The sequence below is a fragment of the Acinonyx jubatus genome, chromosome A1, assembly GCF_027475565.1.
Source record: "Acinonyx jubatus isolate Ajub_Pintada_27869175 chromosome A1, VMU_Ajub_asm_v1.0, whole genome shotgun sequence".
Taxonomy (NCBI): domain Eukaryota; kingdom Metazoa; phylum Chordata; class Mammalia; order Carnivora; family Felidae; genus Acinonyx; species Acinonyx jubatus.
Window position 1 is genome coordinate 150,513,337 of NC_069380.1, and position 18,987 is coordinate 150,532,323.

The 18,987-nt window shown below is 38.7% G+C and overlaps 1 long non-coding RNA gene across 1 annotated transcript in view; it reads right to left on the minus strand.

Annotated features, from left to right (window-relative positions):
- The window catches only part of LOC113603402 (uncharacterized), a 171,079-nt gene that overhangs the window by 7,087 nt on the left and 145,005 nt on the right, over positions 1–18,987 (minus strand). The window contains exon 3 of the long non-coding RNA XR_003424981.2: positions 6,303–6,449. This is a non-coding gene — a long non-coding RNA (uncharacterized LOC113603402). The remainder of the gene's footprint in view (positions 1–6,302; positions 6,450–18,987) is intronic.

Genomic DNA, 18,987 nt, shown 5'->3' on the forward strand with positions numbered 1-18,987 from the left:
TGTGTGTATATTAGTAATAATTATGAAAAGTAAAATGCAAATATTATAATATTACTTTCAACCATTTCAATTTAAAGAATAGGAAATTTTGAAGTGAATTTTGCTTTGAAAACTCATAGAATTATCCCCACATATGAAAAATCTAAAATCGCTGTAAAGTGTAAAAATTATCCTTTTTTCCACCTACAGGTAAGTCAAAATTGCTGTGCAAATTTTCTTCAAACTTTTTGAATAGGAATTATCCAGAAAGAAAATCTCTGAAGCTACACACTAAAAACTTCAGAGACAGAAGAAAACTCTTCTCAGTGCCTGCATCTACAGAGCACAGGCAAAACCACCCACCCCTCTCTGCGTGTGCACCCATGTACATGCTCACACACACGTGCATGCACACACACACACATACTCTACACACACACACACACACACACACACTCTCTCTTTCTCTATAGTGTATATGATTAACTGATTCAACACAGTTTTATCGAGTGTCGTGTACACTAATTTGTGTATGATGCACGTGTACAAATTTGTGTATATTATGTGAATATAACCTCATGTGTGAATATATCTGTGAAAGCAAAGCCAAGAGCAAGGCCTAAGGGCAAAGAGGAAATACGCATGTAAGATGACCCCCAGCCACCTAAGAGCACCAGCAACTATTCTCTGAAGCAGGTTATACATGCACCTTTCCTCTCTACATCTTTCAATTCAACATTTTAAAGTGAAATTATTTTTAAATGTTTCTGAAGTTACATGGAAGACTGCTTAAACTTGTGATTTTTTGAGTTGCAATTTATAAGGTAACCGTACCACTGTTTTCAGTACTAAAGTAAGAGAAAGAGGGCTGGCCATTCACTTTTCTCCTTTAACTCTGGCAAACTTCTATTTCAACAGCCTTTTATATTCATGAAACAATGTACCAAGTTTGGGTACTAGATGTGAGATGCTACTCATGTGGGAAGCCATTCACGTTGACACTACAGATCAGGACTGCTCTTGTTGCAGTGACACAGCAATCCTCTGGTCTCACAGGCCATCATATGTGTCTGAGTTAGCAGGTGGATATAGCCATCCTAAGAATATAACTAGGAAAAATCCAACATGGTAGAACACAAAGCAGTGACTTCTGCAGAGATGAAAACAACTTAGTAATTATAATAGTCAGACCCTAGATTTCCAAACTAATAGAGATCCAGTATTAATTCTGATTTAGAAACATGACATACATTTCAGAAGTTATTATTTGGTAAGAAAAACAATTATAAAAGAAAAAAAAACCCTGGGGGTAGGAGTCAAGAAGAAACAGCTTAGTTTTTAAAGTGTCAAGACTGACATCTCACAGAATACAGGGGGAAAGAAAGGAAAAACAGAACATTCCTGTCCTTGATGCTCCCAGGGAGATCAACACTCGCCTTATCAAGAGGAAATGGCCAGCTGTGAAAAAACAGGACCAACTATGTAGCTGAAGAACCAAGCAGACCTGACTACTTCAGACCCAAAAGTCAACCCCATGAGACAGCGCACTAAAAAGAAGGGAACTTGGTGAGTCCAGAAAAGCATCCAGGAGGAGCACACAGGCCTGGACCCAATCACTTTACCACAGTTAGCTTCAAACTTCCTTGGAGTATCTGACTTCAAACACCAAGATCTCTCTGTCCTGTCCTTTAGAGATAGCATCAGACTACACCTGTTCACCTGTTCATCCTGTATTGCCACCTAGATCAGCTCAGGACCTCATTGAAGATGGCCAGATAAGGTCACCTACTAGGTACTAAAGGAATGAATTCAGGACATGCCACCCATGAAATATGCCACTTTAGTATATGGATTATTTTGAACTGAAGACACATGAAAACAGCAAATGCAGAGAGGCTTTCTCTAAAGACAGATCCTCCAAAAGGAACTCAATTGTTATAAATCCTCTCCCTGGGAGTTTAATCAACCAAGAACGATGGAGTCTTGTCACAGAAAAAACTAGAAGTCAACACGACCCCCTGACAAACTTTGTCACAAATTATCACACCTCCTGTCTATTCTAAGGGCCCATTCATCTTTGCTAAGTGGCCTACATTTCCACCCCCCTTCTCCTATTAAGACAGTATAAAAGCTCTCAAATCTCACCATTTAGGGGAGGATATTTACTTTTTCCTGCAATATCCCCATGTATATAATACTAAAAATTAATAAATAAAATAAAAGCTCTTCTCTTATTAATCTGCCTGTTGTTCATTTATTTCACACACCTCACTATCAGAGAGTGGAGGGAAAAACTTTGTTCCCCTACACGATCTCCTCTCAGCAACACCTCCTCTCGACCACGCTACAGGCTGCCCAACACAGGCACTTCAAAAGGAAATTTTAAAAGAGGAAAGAAACAGCCTTTGATATTTTGAGCAAGATGATAACTTCTTGGTAAGTTACACTGTAATAGCACTTTTGTTAAATAGTAAGCATCTCTCCTGAGCCTATGCACAGTGACCTGCCAGTTCTCCTTGACTCAGAAGCCATGGCCCAGACAGCTAGAGCATTCTGTGTCTCAGATCAGAGAGTGCTGGGAGTTTGGCCTTTGCCTCTACCAAGCCCCAGCCCCACTTTCCTACCAGAGGCTGCTAATAGCAAAAACCACCCTGCTCAGCCATCACAACTGGTCCACAGCCAAGTTGGCTGAAACTTGCCTGCACCAGACCCAATATGGCTAACAAGAACCTTTGTTCCCAGTACATTTGATGATCAAAATAGCATTGCATTTCCCTCTAAAGAAATGCAATTTTGTCTCTATTACAAGTAGTCTGATGTGTGGTAATCGAAGGGAGACACATTTTAAATTTGAGCTTTATGTTGTGACTAACATTAATTTAAATACCCTACATCAAAGAGCTGTGCTATTCTTCCAAACTGCTTTAAAACCCACCATGATTTTTTTGTTGTTTCAGAAACCCACAGTGCAATCTGCAATGCATTATAAATTTAGAGCGCAGAATCTTATCTATATTTTCTTGCACATTCCAAAACCCCCCAAAATACTGATCAGAGACAGTTCCCACATTCCAAGACTTAGTGCCACAAGCGTGCTGCAAGTTGAGAGAGAAAAGATTGAAAGTAACAGATGTTTGGGTTGCCTAGTCTTGTTATTTTCAAGACTTCATCAACAATGCAAAGTTTTAAATTAGAAATGTACTATAGTTCTATTGTTCCCTATGGAAATTTCTAACTAAAACCAGAGTCTAAGAATTCATTTTCAAACAAAAATTCTAACTTTGGTTTTAAGAGAGGGGGAAAAAGTATCCTCTTAGAAGGGAAGACAGTTCACTCTGATGAGCCTCCCCTCTCCAGTCAGCACTGCAGAGGGGAGCAGGATTCAATGAGTAGCAAGTGTTCTCCCACCTCTTGCAGACTTGGTGACTCCATGGGGTATGCCCCCTGGGCTCCTGCTGTCCAAAAGGGAGGCCGTAGGGGATGCTCACAGCCCCACTACAGTGAGAAAGTTTTGTAGGTCTGTTCTCACTACATTCAGGATAGCTCCACATGTGCTATCCTGACTTGCTTCAAAGAGAGGAGAATTTTAGAAGCCCCTCCAGAAGGCTTGCCTGCATCAACTCCACCATCCATACTGCTCATCCCCTGCTAGGTTTGGCACACCCGGGAAGGAAATTATTAGCTCCCTCCTGGACTTAAAGGAAAGTGTGAGAAAAGTCTATTGTTTGCTCTCAAATCTGCATCCCTAGTGGCTGTCAGTTCACAAATTAGCCTACTTCAAGGAGACAGCAACACAGGGCTTAAATGATACAGGATTTCACAAAAGCTCTGATCCAGGGTTTGCTGGCTGAGCAACCCTGGTCCTTTCACGGACCAACAAGTGAAACTGATAAAGCAGAGACAGTTTTAATTGAAAGTAGATTTACAGAAGGAAGTCAGTATCCTGTCACTTTTGTTATTGTTGTTGTTGTTGTCCTTAAAATCCTTTTGCTCTTTTATCCCAACCCTTACGTGAAAACATTCCTGACTACTCTAGCCCACAATGATCACTCCATTCTCTAAACTCTTAAAAATACATACGGTTTCTGCTGCCAACTAAGCACTTTATTATATACCCACCTGTATTAGTGTCTGTATTATATTTTTAATACTGACTCCCTAAATTGATTTTGAGTGTCTCAAGGGCAGACAAAATGTCTTACACTTACTACCAGGACCTATCATGGAGATACTGAGGATGGGAGAATCCAAGAGAACCATTTGGCATAAGCCTCATATTCAAAAACAAGACTCAAATTTAGATTTTTGATGATATCTCCAAATGAGATTATACCTAGACTTTCATAGACATACTGGCAAGAGTTTTTAAAAGAAGCACTTCGTCCAACAACTTTAAATTCATCACAGTTTCTATGATCCTTTTTTGGCATTACTTTATTTTTCAATATCCCAGGAGCCTCAAGGAGAGAGAGAGTGACAGAGAGAGAGACAGAGACAGAGACAGAGGTGGCTCAGTTTGCCTCAGATTTCCTGTATTATCTGGCACCATGTTACAAAGAATATACTCAGAAAATATTCTCTAATGGTCAACAGACAATCTGTGGCTTGATGTACAAATCTGGCATGGCCCTTTCCTATAACCCAACCAGAAGTCAGAGACCCAAGCAACTGAAAAGGACTCTGAGTAGACTGGCTAGAGTCCATCTCCAAAGCAATTTTGTCTTCAGAGACATCCCTCCTTGTGGGGAGCAAAACATTAGTATCAAAAGAAGGATGATGTCCTCTTATTTTGTTAATGAGGTACCCTCTGAAAACTTGGCCCTTTGAAATTTAAAGCAACAGAAACCAGAGACAATGGCTATGCTTACTTAACCAGCTATGAGAAAGAGCCATACAGGCAACTGTCATGCATAGACAAAGGGATCTAAAATTCCCAGAACTCCAGTCAATGTATCTCTAAAAGTAATCTCAGGGAAGGACTAGAATGTGATTGCAGTCTTCACAATCTCATAGATTCTTTGAAGAAAGATAGTGTAAAGCAAGTGTGTGAATAGTAAAGGGAAACACAAACTAGTCATGAGCTCATCGTGTGAGTTCACTTTGTAAAGAGACTCCAGGGCAGCTGGTAATCTTCAGGGGACTTGTCTTAAACTGTCCTTGTCTCTCTCAGGCACCTCTTTCTGCCCCATTCTTGACTTTACTTGATGTGGTAACCATTATCTGTTTGCCAAATCATTCTGCCTCTCTGCCTTCTGGAACTTTGTAGAATGGCATTCCCTCCTTCTTTGCAGCGAGGCATGGCCTTGTAACTTGTTTTAGTCAATGAATGTGAGTGATCAAAGAACCAGTGAACAATTCACTATATCTCCATTGTCCTGCCTTGCCTAACATAACATGGATCATAAAGCACAGAGGTGGAAATTCCCTCTGCCTGGGCCCTGAGTGAGAATGAACACAAGGCCTTCGCTGACGCATGGGGACCACTTGTCATGAGGACAAAATAAATAAAATTTATTCTTTTAAGTCATTGAAATCTTAAGATTATTTCTTACTACAGTATAACATACCCCATTCTGATATATAAGAGCAGGGAAGAACTCAAAATGATTAATCCCCTGCCTCCCCAAACTGAAGTAACTTTGGGGTTTCACTCTTATATACCAGGGGATTGTAGAAGCCTCAGATGCAAGAGGCCCATTTTATCATAGCATCCACTGGACTTCTGAATTCTAAATGTTATTTTTATTTCAATCTCCTCAGAGAGTAAAATTTTAAATGTTCTCACTACAAAAAAAAAATTATTATGTGATGTGATGGGAGGGTTAACTAATGCTAGGATAGTAATCACTTTGCAATATAAAAGTATACCAAACCAACACATTGTATACCTTAAACTTATACAGTGTGATATGTCAGGTATATCCCAATAAAGCTGGAAACAAATAAAGTAAGTCTCTTGTGGAAAAAGAAATAAAACGTTATTTTTATTTTAAGACACACACAGACGAGTACAAAGTGCCATAAATTTTTAAGATAAAAGAGAAAACGTCAAAAGATTTTGGAAGCATAGGTTTAGAGGATGAAACCAGGAATCAGAGCAGAGAAGGGACCTTAGAGATGAGCAGTGTCAGGGAACAGAGGAGGAAGGTGTGGTGCAGAGAATCTACATGACTTATCCAGAGTCCTCAGCCACTTAATGCAGTCCTGGCTGGCTGATTCCAATTCCAGTACTCTTTTTGCCATACTTAGGATAATGATTCTCCTAGTGTTCTCAACAATACAAGGGAAGAAAGGGATTCTCACATAAAAACCAGGCATCTTACCTTCACTGTTCACTTGCAAGTGATTCCTTGGGTTGGTGCAATAAGGTGCTTATGCGATGGCAATGAGGTGACCCACTTCAAACCGTCACTTGTTCATAGAGAGATCTCATCTTATGTTTTCCTTTCTTTCCCAACTCCTCACTTTACCTAGGGAGAAAGATTTTTAAAAATAAACAGACTTGCCTTCCCCCACCACATGCCTCCAAAATTTTCCAGTTTTTGATGTTTAAACGTAATCAATTGTCTGTATTTTGGGGTCATTAAATATAATGAGCTATTTTGTATATATGCATATTATATATGTATATATTTTATATATGCATATATAATATGTGTGTATATGTTTATATATATGTATATGTATATGTATATGTATATGTATATGTATATGTATATGTATATGTATATGTATATCAGAGAAGGTTCCTCAGTGCTAAACCACCCCTTTTAATAGCTTTCTTTGGAACAAAGCAGGGTTGAATAAAAAGCCTGCAGCCAGTTTAGTACTAGATCATTCTTAAAGTTATCTTAGGTAAGATTTGGAAGTACCATGTATATTTTCTTTTTTAAGTTGGAACTTAGTTTTTTCATACTGTTTTGGAAATTTGTGAACCCAGATTTTCAAGTGGATGAATTCAAAATACATGAAAAGCGATCAGATTTTTAAAATTTTTAAAGGACTTAAAAATCATTAACCCACAATTTCAGATCAATAGCCTATAAAACTCAACATTCAAGTTCTACATCTTGTAAGTAGGGCCAGTTTCTGCTACAGACATTATTGAATACTTGGCACTGTGAGATGCTCTGAGCCACGTTAAAGTCCATGCCATGCAATGTCCCTGAGCATTGACCCAGGTTCTTGATCACTCATTTTTTTATGCACATTACTCACAAAAGAGGAATTTCTTTTGCTTTTGCACAAACCCCTCCAAGCCTTAACAAATCAATGTGTCTTTCCCTATTGTCCTCTCAGTAAACAAAATTTTTCCTGTGATCCTCTTTAGATGAAAATTGTTTCTAAAACAGTCAGTACCATTTGAGTCAGATTTTCATGATTCCATTGTCATTGTAGGTATGGAAGGAAAGTTTGCAAGACATTTCCAAAAGCTCTCAAACTAAACATCACAGGAATGTCCCCATTCCACCTATCCAAATTTGTGCCCCGTTCCTCCTTACCAAAACCTTCTCTTTTAGGGTCATCTCTCCAGCAGTATTTCACAATGATTCCATTTCCACTCTTTCCCTCATATTATTTTACCACATGCACATACCCCATGTCTGTGTTGCACAAACTCTTCTCTCTACCCAGCTAAATCCTAACAAAGCCTAACTTTTGAAGCCTAATCCAAGTTCCAAAATTTTCTGGCGGACGCTCCCTATTAAATCTACCTTCGACAATAACCCACTTCTGTGAATTCCAACCTCAACTGCCAGGCTTGCCCTACATTTGGGTGTTTAGTCTTCTCTGCTTTGCACCATCATGTAGCTGCTTCATTGCAAATGTCTTCGTTCTTTGATTTGATCAAAATGTCACAGAGAGGAGGAAACATATGTAAACCAGAGAATGAAATACACCAGGAAAAGCCTATATAGCTAATAAGACCTTCCTATCTTGTCCAATTTGTAGTTCAGCAACTTTCAGAAATATTCTGGGTCTTATTTACAATGGCCCAGGGAGGCAGACAGAGATTTACCTCTACCCATTCACCACAATAACCACCCCCCAAATTGTTTGCCCTGTGGAGTCAGACTAAAATAAAGGCCCGAACTCAGATAACCCCAGGGAGCCATTCTAGCAAATGGACTGTTCCACCAATGGGGCTGAAACATCAGCCAAGGCCAGGTGGTGAGAATTTTACAAGCTAGCAGACAGTGGTGATGTGTCAGAGCCAGAGAAAATCAAGACCCAGCCACAGTCAGCTGCAGACTCTGCCGTCATTCCCTCCAGGTATAATCTACTTCCAGAAATAGTATGCATCACAAAGATGATCACAGAGTATAGGCATCCTTGACACATCAGGAAATAGGATCTCGAAAAGGCATGTACCTATATCCTATAAGCAAGTTTCTCACTGTAAATAAAAGTAAAGATGGAAGGAGATTTCTATTACCTGTGAAAAATAATATATACTTCTATTCACATTTCAAAGTTTTGGCTGTGTGGCGGGTTTAGTGGACAGTGGAGAAATTTCAGTGTTTTTTTTTTTTCTGCATCTTTTCTGCATTAGTCAGTAACATTGTTGAGATGGCAAATCAGTTCACTTTTCCTAGCCTCACAGAGGTACCGCTGTGTATGCACACACACATACCCATACATGTACACACACACTATCTTTCTTATACTTTACTTTTTTCGCTTAACATTACAGTCAATGTGTAGCACAGGTGGTGGTCCATACAGAGGCAAAAATGCTATTTTAAGGTTTTTTTTATTTATTTTTGAGGCAGAGAGAGACAGAGCATGAGCAGGGGAGTGGCAGAGAGAAAAGGAGACACAGAATCCAAAGCAAGCTCCAGGTTCTGAGCTGTCAGCACAGAGCCTGACACAGGGCTTGAACTCACGGACTGTGAGATCATGACCTGAGCTGAAGTCGGATGCTCAACTGACTGAGCCACTCTGGCACTCTGCAAAAATGCTATTTTAAAGTTGCTTTCAGTTTGTTCCTGCCGTTCTAGGGCAGCCATTCTCTACCAGGGGTGATTCTGCCCCCAAGAGACATTTGAAAATGTCTGGAGACATTTTGGGGTGTCATAACTGGGGTCAAAAGCTCCTGGCATTCTGCTAAACATCTTACAATACAGAGGACGATCTCTCACAGAAAAGAATGATTAGGTCCAAAATGTCAATAGTGTCAAGTTTGAGAAACCCGATCTGATCTAGGGATAAAAGCAGTACATAGTTTTAGGAAAAGAGTACATCATGTTTAAAGGAAATTACTTCACTGGCCTTTGTTTTATGCAAAAGAAAAACCAACATCTGGTTCTGAAATAGGGAAGTTCAGACTAAGGTTGAGTGATGGCTTTATGAACAGCATCTCTGTGGAAACCAGTATGTTGTTAACTTCATTTTAAAATTTTTGGCTAGGATGAGAAATGAAGAGGGAGACAAGAACAAATGTCCCAGATTTCCAGGAATAACTGATTTGAGAGGACTCCCTTTTTAAGGGAGATAAAATGACCCTGAACAATGTCACAGTAGGCAAAGAGCTAAGAAGAGTCAGTCAAATGAATGCTTCCTGTGATGAGGATGACAGATGACATCTAGAATTGGTGAGATTTGAACCAGTGGTAAGTTTTCCTTTTTCATTGTTATTATTCTCTTATAATACCTCCAAGCCTTCAAAAGAATTTTTGTAAAGGAACACAACCTTGTGTTTATTGTGTTTAGGGCATAGAGATAACCAAGCCAAGGGCCACCTGGGTGGCTCATCAGTTAAGTGGCTGACTTCGGCTCAGGTCATGATCTTGCTGTTCCTGAGTTCGAGCCCCATGCTGGGCTCTGTGCTCACAGCTCAGAGCCTGGAGCCTCTTTCGGATTCCCTGTCATCCTTTCTCTCTGCCCCTTCCCCGCTCGTGCTCTCTCTCTTTCTCTTGCTCTTTCTCACTCTCTCTCTCTCTTGCTCTCTCTCAAAATTAAACAAACATTAAAAAAAAACAAAAAAAAGATAACCAAGCCAAGGATTTCATTAGGGCACATACAGATAAAAGTGAGGAGAGAGCTAGGGGAAAGTGGAAAAGGAGTGATATCCACATGCAAGCCATACTCTGAAGGCCCAAAGAGGGAAAGAAGGTTGGATGGACTCATCCAACAGCTGAAGGGAAAATCTGCAAGGCCATGGATAAGTCTATGAGCCAATGTTGACTGTCAGAGGAGTTGTGAGTCTCCCAGGCATGAGTTTGCCCTATTATGCCTGCCTGGCTCAGTTATTGGCTAGGAAGTGTGGCCTCGGTGTGAATATGGCAGATTTCAGAGTGCAGCAGCTGGGGACCCTTGGTCAATTACAAGCACTGTACTTGGAGGTCTGCTGGGTACATTCTTATGATCATCTCACAAATATGACCATAACCAGGTATTTGGGTCCTTTGGACACCAACTTTTAACCGCATCATCTGTTCAAATGCCCTCCTTTCAGCCACTTGCACTGATGCTGTAATTATTGATAAACATCTCAATAAATAGTTTCCACTCAACTGAGAATTGAAAGAAAGAAAAGCCAAATCCTCTAGGATCACAAGAGCAGTAGGAGAAAACTAGCAGACTTCACGGTGCCCAAATCAAGAAAGACTTCACCTATGTGATACTTTCACCTGGGACTGACCCAGGCTGTGCTGCTTGGAATTCCAGCTCAGTACCTTAGCGTGTCACAGACCCCTGTCATACGATGACTCCCAGCTCCCTTTCCAGACTTGGAAGCACTCCATTAGAGACCCATCATTATCCACCATAGAACTTTGGAGAGAAAATTGAGTTGAATAAATTATTAGCAATTTCATAATAAACTTCAAATCATCTTCCATACATTTTCCTCAAACTGCCAGAGTAATTTGTATATTAAACATTTAGATCATACCATCCTTCCTTGTCAAGTCTCCCTTGTGAGAGATTGCTAAGCAAGGAGGAGACCATTACATTCCAGGAGAGTGTAAGTTCAGAAGGGCTCAAGGCAGACCATGAGCTGGAAGACTTCTCGAAGGTTTGCCAGCTCTGTGATTTTGTAGTTCTATGATTTCAGAGGAAGAACCCAACAGAACACTGGGAAACTTTCCCCACAGAAGAAAAGGAAGTCAGTGGAAAAGCCAGCATTAGACAATGCCTGGCTTCTTAAGCTATCTCCTAAAATATGAAATATAGTTTTGAACCATAGATAATTGTGTTTTCCCTTTTTTCAGAACCTCTATTGGAAGAAGTGGACATTAGAAGATAGTACTTGTTTGCATTTGTAAACATCCCAAAAACAGCACACAGAAGGACAAAAGAGCCTGGAAAGACCATCATGAGATTCTTGGTTTGGGTGCCTAACAGAACTCCAAGCGTGAGTAGCAGTTACATTTTAGGTAACAGTGTGGACCTAAGTTCATTTCTTTCTTGTATCTTACACAGTGTGTTTACACCTGCCCACCCAAACAGAAGAAATATTAATACAGTGATTTCAGACAAAGTTACAGTTCAGTTGGCCTAAAACACTGGGAACATCAGCAATGTCCCTTAGTGAGTTCTTCACACAAATCCCTATGATTTGGGGTTGCTCTGACATTAAAATTACCCTACATATTGTTTCCATCTTCTTCTGTTTGCCCAGTGCTAGAACACAGAAATGTTATTAACTCATAGCACACACATACACACAAACATACTCACGCACGCACACACAAAGAGCTCAGCTTGTCAACAGCTTTGGTGGAATAAAATACAAATGATAATTAGAAACATGTGTCCCCAGCAAAGAGGCACAGAAACTAAAAGGTCATCTTTTTCCAAATGACCTAATTAGAAAAGCATGGAGTGCTGGCTACAGTATAATGGTTTTACACAGCTTTTAACTCAGACTTCCTGTTTTAAAACAGTGCAATTTACTGCTCCTGTAGCAAATATGAATTGTCACTTAATGCCAACAGAATTACGCCTCACAACACCACCTGCCTCCAGCAATCTCCTCATTGTTAGACCCATCAGCTGAGGACTGCTGATTTACCATCCCAGAATGACCATTTAGAACCTACTGCCAAGACTGCTGCCAAGTTGAGAACAAGGATTTCACGTAGAAGAGAGCCCACGAGGTACTTTACATTAATGCCGATTGAAATATGCATGAATAGAGCAAAGGGAAAAGCAGTTGTTCCAAATCAGACTATCAGTGAATGCTTCTTAGATTCCTTTTTCTGGTCCCAGAGCTAAGATTTTGATGCTGAATAATTTTAATTGCCCAGAGACAATAGACACACACACTGGCTGAAAATGCCGCATGGTAGAAACTCACACAGGCACCCAAATAGAATTGCCGTTTTAAATAGATGCCTGTGTAAATTTGTATTTAATCTCTCTCATATTTATTCAATATGTTGTGATGTTTCATTAAGTATTCATTTTGCTTGTCTGTTTCATTGCCTCAGTTCTCCCAACTGAAACACCTAACTAATGCTATGAGGAAGAACATTTATCCAGGGCTTTAAAGAATTGAAAATACAATAACAGCAAATGGTGCCCAACTATGAACTGTTTTTCCAACCTCTCTTGTAGCTAAGTGTACTCATATGACTAAGTTTAGGCCTGAAGGATATGAATGGAAGGGATGAATACAACTTCTGAGTCACCTTTGTACAAACTGTTTGCCTTGAATCCTCCATCCCCTGTCACTGGCTGTGGAATGGTGATGACCTGAGTCATCTTGGGTGACAGAGCTGCTCTTGACAGCTTGCACCATTCACCTATACACTTTTCCGTGAGAGAAAAATAAATTGATAGCACTCTTAAGACATTACAGAGCAGGTACCCATTGTTGGGGTTTTTTGGCACCTACACATCTTTTACTTTTTTTTTTTTTGGAGTTTTGAGTTTTTATTTAAATTTTAGTTAGTTAACATATAGTCTAATATTAGTTTCAGGAGTAGAATTTAGGGACTTATCACTTATATACAACACCCAGTGCTCATCACAAGTGCCCTCCTTAATATCCATCACCCACTTAAACCATCCTCTCACTCACCTCCCATCCAACAACCTCCCTCTCTCTTTATTTTCCCCAATGTTCATCTGTTTCATTAGTTAAATTCCACATATGAGTGAAATCATATGGTCTTTTTCTGACTTATTTCTCTTAGCATAATACATTCTTGCTCCATCCAAGTTGATGCAAATAACAAGATTTCATTCTTTTAAATGGCTGAGTAATATTCTATTGTGTATATAAATGCCACATCTTCTTTATCCATTCATCACCTGATGGACATTCGGGTTCTTTCCATAGTTGGCTATTGTTGATAATGCTGCTATAAACATCAGGGTGTATGTATCCCTTTGAATCTGTACTTTTGTACTCTTTGGGTAAATACCTAGTAGTATAATTGCCAGATCGTAGGGTAGTTCTATTTTTAACTTTTTGAGGAACCTCCATACCGTTTTCCAGAGTGGCTGCACCAGTTTGTGTTCCCACCAACAGTGTAAGACGGTTCCCCTTTTTCTGCACCCTTGCCAACATCTATTGTTTTCTGAGTTGTTAATTTTAGCCATTCTGACAGGGGTAAGGTGGCATCTCATGGTGGTTTTGATTTGTATTTCCCTGATGATGAGTGGTGTTGAGCATCTTTTCATGTGTCTGTTGGCCATCTGGATGTCTTCTTTGGAAAAGTGTCTATTCATGTCTTCTGCCCATTTCTTCACTGGATTATTTGTTTTTTGGGTGTTGAGTTTGATAGGTTCTTTATAGATTCTGGATACTAACTCTTTATCTGATATGCTAGTTGCAAATATCTTTTCCGATGCCGAAGGTTGCCTTTTAGTTTTGTCAACTATTTCCTTCACTGTACAGAAGCTTTTTATCTTGATGAAGTCCCAATACTTCATTTTTGCTTTTGTTTGTTTCCCTTGCCTCCAGAGATGTGCCTAATAAAAAGTTGCTATGGCCAATGTCAAAAAGGTTACTGCCTATGTTCTCCTCTGGGATTTTGATGTTTTCCTGTCTCACATTTAGATTTTTCATCCATTTTGAATTTATTTTTGTGTATGGTGTAGAAAAGTGCCCCAGATTCATTCTTTTGCATGTCGTGGTTCAGTTTTCTCAACACCATTTGTTGAAAAGACTACCTTTTTTCCATTAGATATTCTTTCCTGCTTTGTTGAAGATTATTTGACCATATAGTTGTGGGTCCATTTCTGGGTTCTCTAGTCTGATCTATGTGTCTGTTTTTGTGCCAGTACTATACTGTCTTGATCACTATAGCTTTGTAATATAACTTAAGTCCAGAATTGTGATGCCTCCTGTTTTGCTTTTCTTTTTCAAGATTGCTTTGCCTATTTCAGGTCTTTTGTGGATCCGTACAAGTTTGAGGACTGTTTGTTCTAGCTCTCTGAAAACTGTGGTATTTAGATAGGGGTTGCATTAAATGTGTAGATTGCTTTGGATACTATAGATATTTGAACAATATTTGTTCTTCCAATCCATGAGCATGGAATGTTTTTCCATTTCTCTGTAACCTCTTCAATTTCTTTCATAAGTGTGCCATAATTTTCAGAGTACATATCTTTTATTTCTTAGTCAGGTTTGTTATTAGATATCTTAAAGTTTTTGGTTCAATTGTGAATGGTATCAACTCCTTGATTTCTCTCTGCTGCTTCATTTTTGGTGTAGAGAAATGTAACAGATTTCTATATGTTGATTTGGTATCCTGCAACTTCACTGAATTTGCGTGTCAGCCTGTACCTCACCTGAGAAAACAGAAGCATCAAGAAGTTGCTCCCTCTCATTGTGCCTTTGATTTTGTGTGTATCTCTTGAATTGTTCAGTACATTAGTGAACCAAAGAGAAAGTGATCTTAGACTAATACTTGAACCTAAATCAGTCTTAAAGATCAAACATAGTTCATGGGATCTTTTCTATAAAATGAGGAGGATGAGTGTTTTGGAGTTTCAAAATCCTATGGTCTAAGGTTCTACACTTCACTGTGACTTGAAGTAGATCAGATATCAATTCTTTTCATCCATTATATCAAAAAAGATGTATCTATAAATTCTGTTTCTAGATAAAAAGACTTTTGATACATGCACTTCCTTCATTTAATACTTTTTTTTGGAATACTTTAAATTCCTCTATTTCTACTGGCCCCTTCTCTGTACACTTAATCACATAAAGGTCTATTTCAATTTATAAAATGTTTTTGTTGGATTCTTCTGCACCTTAGATAATTTTATTTTATATATTCCTTTCTCAGTTTAAATTTTGCAAATGTGTGGGCTAGGTCGACTATCTCTAAGACTACATTCTCATTCTCTTCTTAAATCCCTGAAACCTGTGCCTCTCTCTTTCCAGTTTACTAAAATCTTAAAAGATAACTACTCTAAATAAACATTAAAAAAAAAGTGGGGGCATCTGGGTGGCTCGGTCAGTTGAGCATCCAACTTCGGCTCAGGTATGATCTCGTGGTCTGTGGATTCAAGCCCCACGTCGGGCTCTGTGCTGACAGCTCAGAGCATGGAGGTTGCTTCGGATTCTGTGTCTCCCTCTCTCTCTGCCCCTCCCCCGCTCATGCTCTGTCTCTGTCTCTCTCTCTCTCTCTCTCTCTCTCTCTCTCTCTCTCCGTCAAAAATAAACATTAGAAAAAAGATAACTACTCTATTTTCCTAATTCTTATATTCCTGAACCATTGTCATTATCCAACAAACAATCGTTGAGCCTCTCCTGTGTAACATGAAAGAAACAGATTAGAATACAAAGCAAAGTTCTTGAGGATCTTGCCACTTTGTAGCACTGGGCTCTTTTAAAGAATTTCCTTGAACTTGCCTTGATTAGCATGGACACACCATTCTGCTTCTCATACTATATCTATGATTATTCCATTATTCTCTCTTGGTTATTTTTCCTCTGCCAATAGCCCTTAATAGGGGTTTTCTCCCCCGCTCAGTAGCAGGTCCGCTGTTGTGTCTCTCTACTCTCTTCTTTTGGAAATAGCATCAGTTCTCCTGGCTTCAATTATCACCTCTTATGAATGATTCTCATTTGTCTCTAGGCATAAATTTTCTCCCAAGTTTCGGTTTCAAATTCCTAATTACACCTCATTATCCATTACATGTTGAAATTCCAACATGTCCAAAACTAACCTAAATTAATTCTCCTTGCACATACTCCCATCCCCACACTCTACCTAATATATTCCCGTAATGACATATACACTAACTTCCTTATCTCTCCCTTTCTCTTCATGGCTTAGGCAGGCCTTCCTGTACCACAATAGGAACAGAAGTTCCAATCGAAGCAACTTATTTCCTTGGCTGCTTTAATTCAAGCAACTCAATCACGGCAAAAGGAGAGCAAGCATTTGCCTTTTCTCAGAGTATGGTTTCTTCCATGCAGTGCCAAGTAGTTGGGAAATGAAGGAAGGTCAATAAGCAATCACATAATTTACTACCAACATTAACCTGACAAGAATTAGTGAGAGAAGTAATGTGCTCAATCCCCAAAGAGATCTCAAATACTCAGGCTTTGATGAATATATTTATAAAAGCATTTTATTGCAGAACCAATTAGATGAGTACTCCTTGTTCCCTCCATTTTTGTATTATTATAAAATGGGAAAGTACATGTTTCCTTTCCCTTCCATGACTATGGTTGATGCTAAACATACCTGTCTATTGTCCTTTTACGTTGGGTTCCACTTTCTGTCAGAAACCTGTTTTTCTTGGATTATGTTTTACATGTTTACATATTTCAAAAAAAACTATGAGACCTACTTTTGTATTATTTTATAGAATAAATAAACACACACATTTCACACACACATATTTTTTGTTTGCTTTATCATTTAGAGTTCTTGGATACAAGTGGACACAGAAGGATTCTTAAAGAATGCACATAGAGTGTCCAAGATCACCTAACAATGAGGCTTAGAGGCTATTTAATCAGGAGCAATGCCCAAACCAAACTGAAGGACTACCCAGAAAAGACCCCACCTACACAGCCCAGGGCACCCAGGACAGGACAGTAGAATGTATTCTATTGATGCTCTGGAAGGCCAGATATCCCTGCCACCACCTTCACCTGAAATGACTTACTCATTGGGCCTCCTTTGTCCCACTGCTCACTTCTAAACTGAAATCTCACTGAGAGCTATCTGATTGGTGATACCTCAGTTGCATGACTATATCATATCTGTAAGGGAAGTTGTGAAAGTGAATTACTACCCTCAGCTTCAGAGAGGGACTAGTAAGGTAAGTTCTATTGTCAAACTAGAAAGGGTATTCAGGGATTCTGTGCAAATAACAAGGTCTGACAAATGTCCTCTACATTCACTGGCTTCCCTTCCCATCTTCTCTCTTTGCCCATATTACTGTTATTTTACCAATAACCAAGGCTTCTACTATGAGTCATGTGTGTATCTTTTTTATTCTTCAGTTCCTGGATCCTATCAATCAACAATTATTTTCAAGTCATTCACTACTTGTCCAGCCTATGTATTGGTGCCATGGGGATTCAAAGAGAGTGTAAGCCAGAAGTTCAAAAATCTGTAATTAACATATAGAAAAAAATTAAAGTATTATAAATGGTAAAATAAATTAATTTACTATAACAGAATTTTGAGGAGAGATCTATCAGAGTCAATAAAGAAGTCAAGAAAGGAAGATTTTATAGAAGAATTTAGTACTATGGGGCCTTAAGTTTGGGCTAAAGATCAGGATTGTACACATACAATCCTGTGTTCTTCCGAGTACCTTACTAAAATAATATCAATAAAACAGAAAATTATGAACCTATAACAAGTGCTACTTACGCAGGAACAATGACCAAACCACATTGAGGGAATGCCCGGGAAACATTCCACCTATGCTACCCAGTTGCTCAGCATAGAATCTGGAGAGGATCCATTGGCAGGAGACAGGTTTAGATGTTAAACAGTAGAGAAATAATAACTGATGTGGACAAAACCACATATTAGAGGACTTTCATAAAAGGTTGCAGTTAATAAAGAGGTCAATTAGCCCCCACAAACTCTAGACTCATTTGCCACGTATTACACAAAACACTAACAACTTGTCTCTACACCCTGGAAAGGAGAATGAATGAATGTTTTCACCTCTGGAAAAACTGAATGAGCTTAGAGAAAAACCACCACATTCTGACGAATAGCACTACTCTAACCATAAGTGTCAACTTCCCCAAACAATAACTTCAAAATAGTCCCTCTATCCATGAGCTACTTCCAAAAACACAGAATCATCATTCAATTTTTTTGAGGTATTTCTTCTAAATATAAACACAATCATGAGACTTACAAAAAATGTTAAGGTGTAAGAAAGAAATAAGAACAGTCCAAATATATGACCACAGAGAAAAAAAATACTGAAAACATTTGTAAACCCTTAATCATTATGCTGTGTCTGTAACTCATAAATAAGGTGCTATAAAAAAAAAACACTAGTCAGAGAATAACAAAGAACCCTTGAAAATTAAAAATCTTAATGAAATAAAAACTTAAATGATGGGTTAAAAGATAAAATGTAATTAGAATCAAAAGGCAAAGCAAAACAGGAAAAAAGATGGAAAGTCTGACAAACTATATAAAAGTTGTGATCTAGAAGTTTCTACGTGTGATAAAAGAGGGAAAGAACATATGGATAGAAGGAAATTATCAAAGTATGAAATAAAATTTCCAAAGTTTATGAGATTGGTTCCCATCTTTAAATACCCTACTAAAAGAACAGAAATATTAATAAACAAATGAAAATGGTCATAAAAGGAGATATCCTAGCGATATTTAGAAGAGATTCTAAAATTTTCCTGCAAGAAGAAATATCCAATTTTCTAATGGAGGAATATAAATTTAGAATGCCACTTCTCAACAACTGAACCCTAGTGGGAGAAAATGGAGCAATGCCATCAAATTTCAATTTGATTTTCAATATTGATTTCTGTAGAATTTAGCCAAACTATAAATAAAGTGTCTAAGTATAAAGACACTATCAGACATGCAAGAA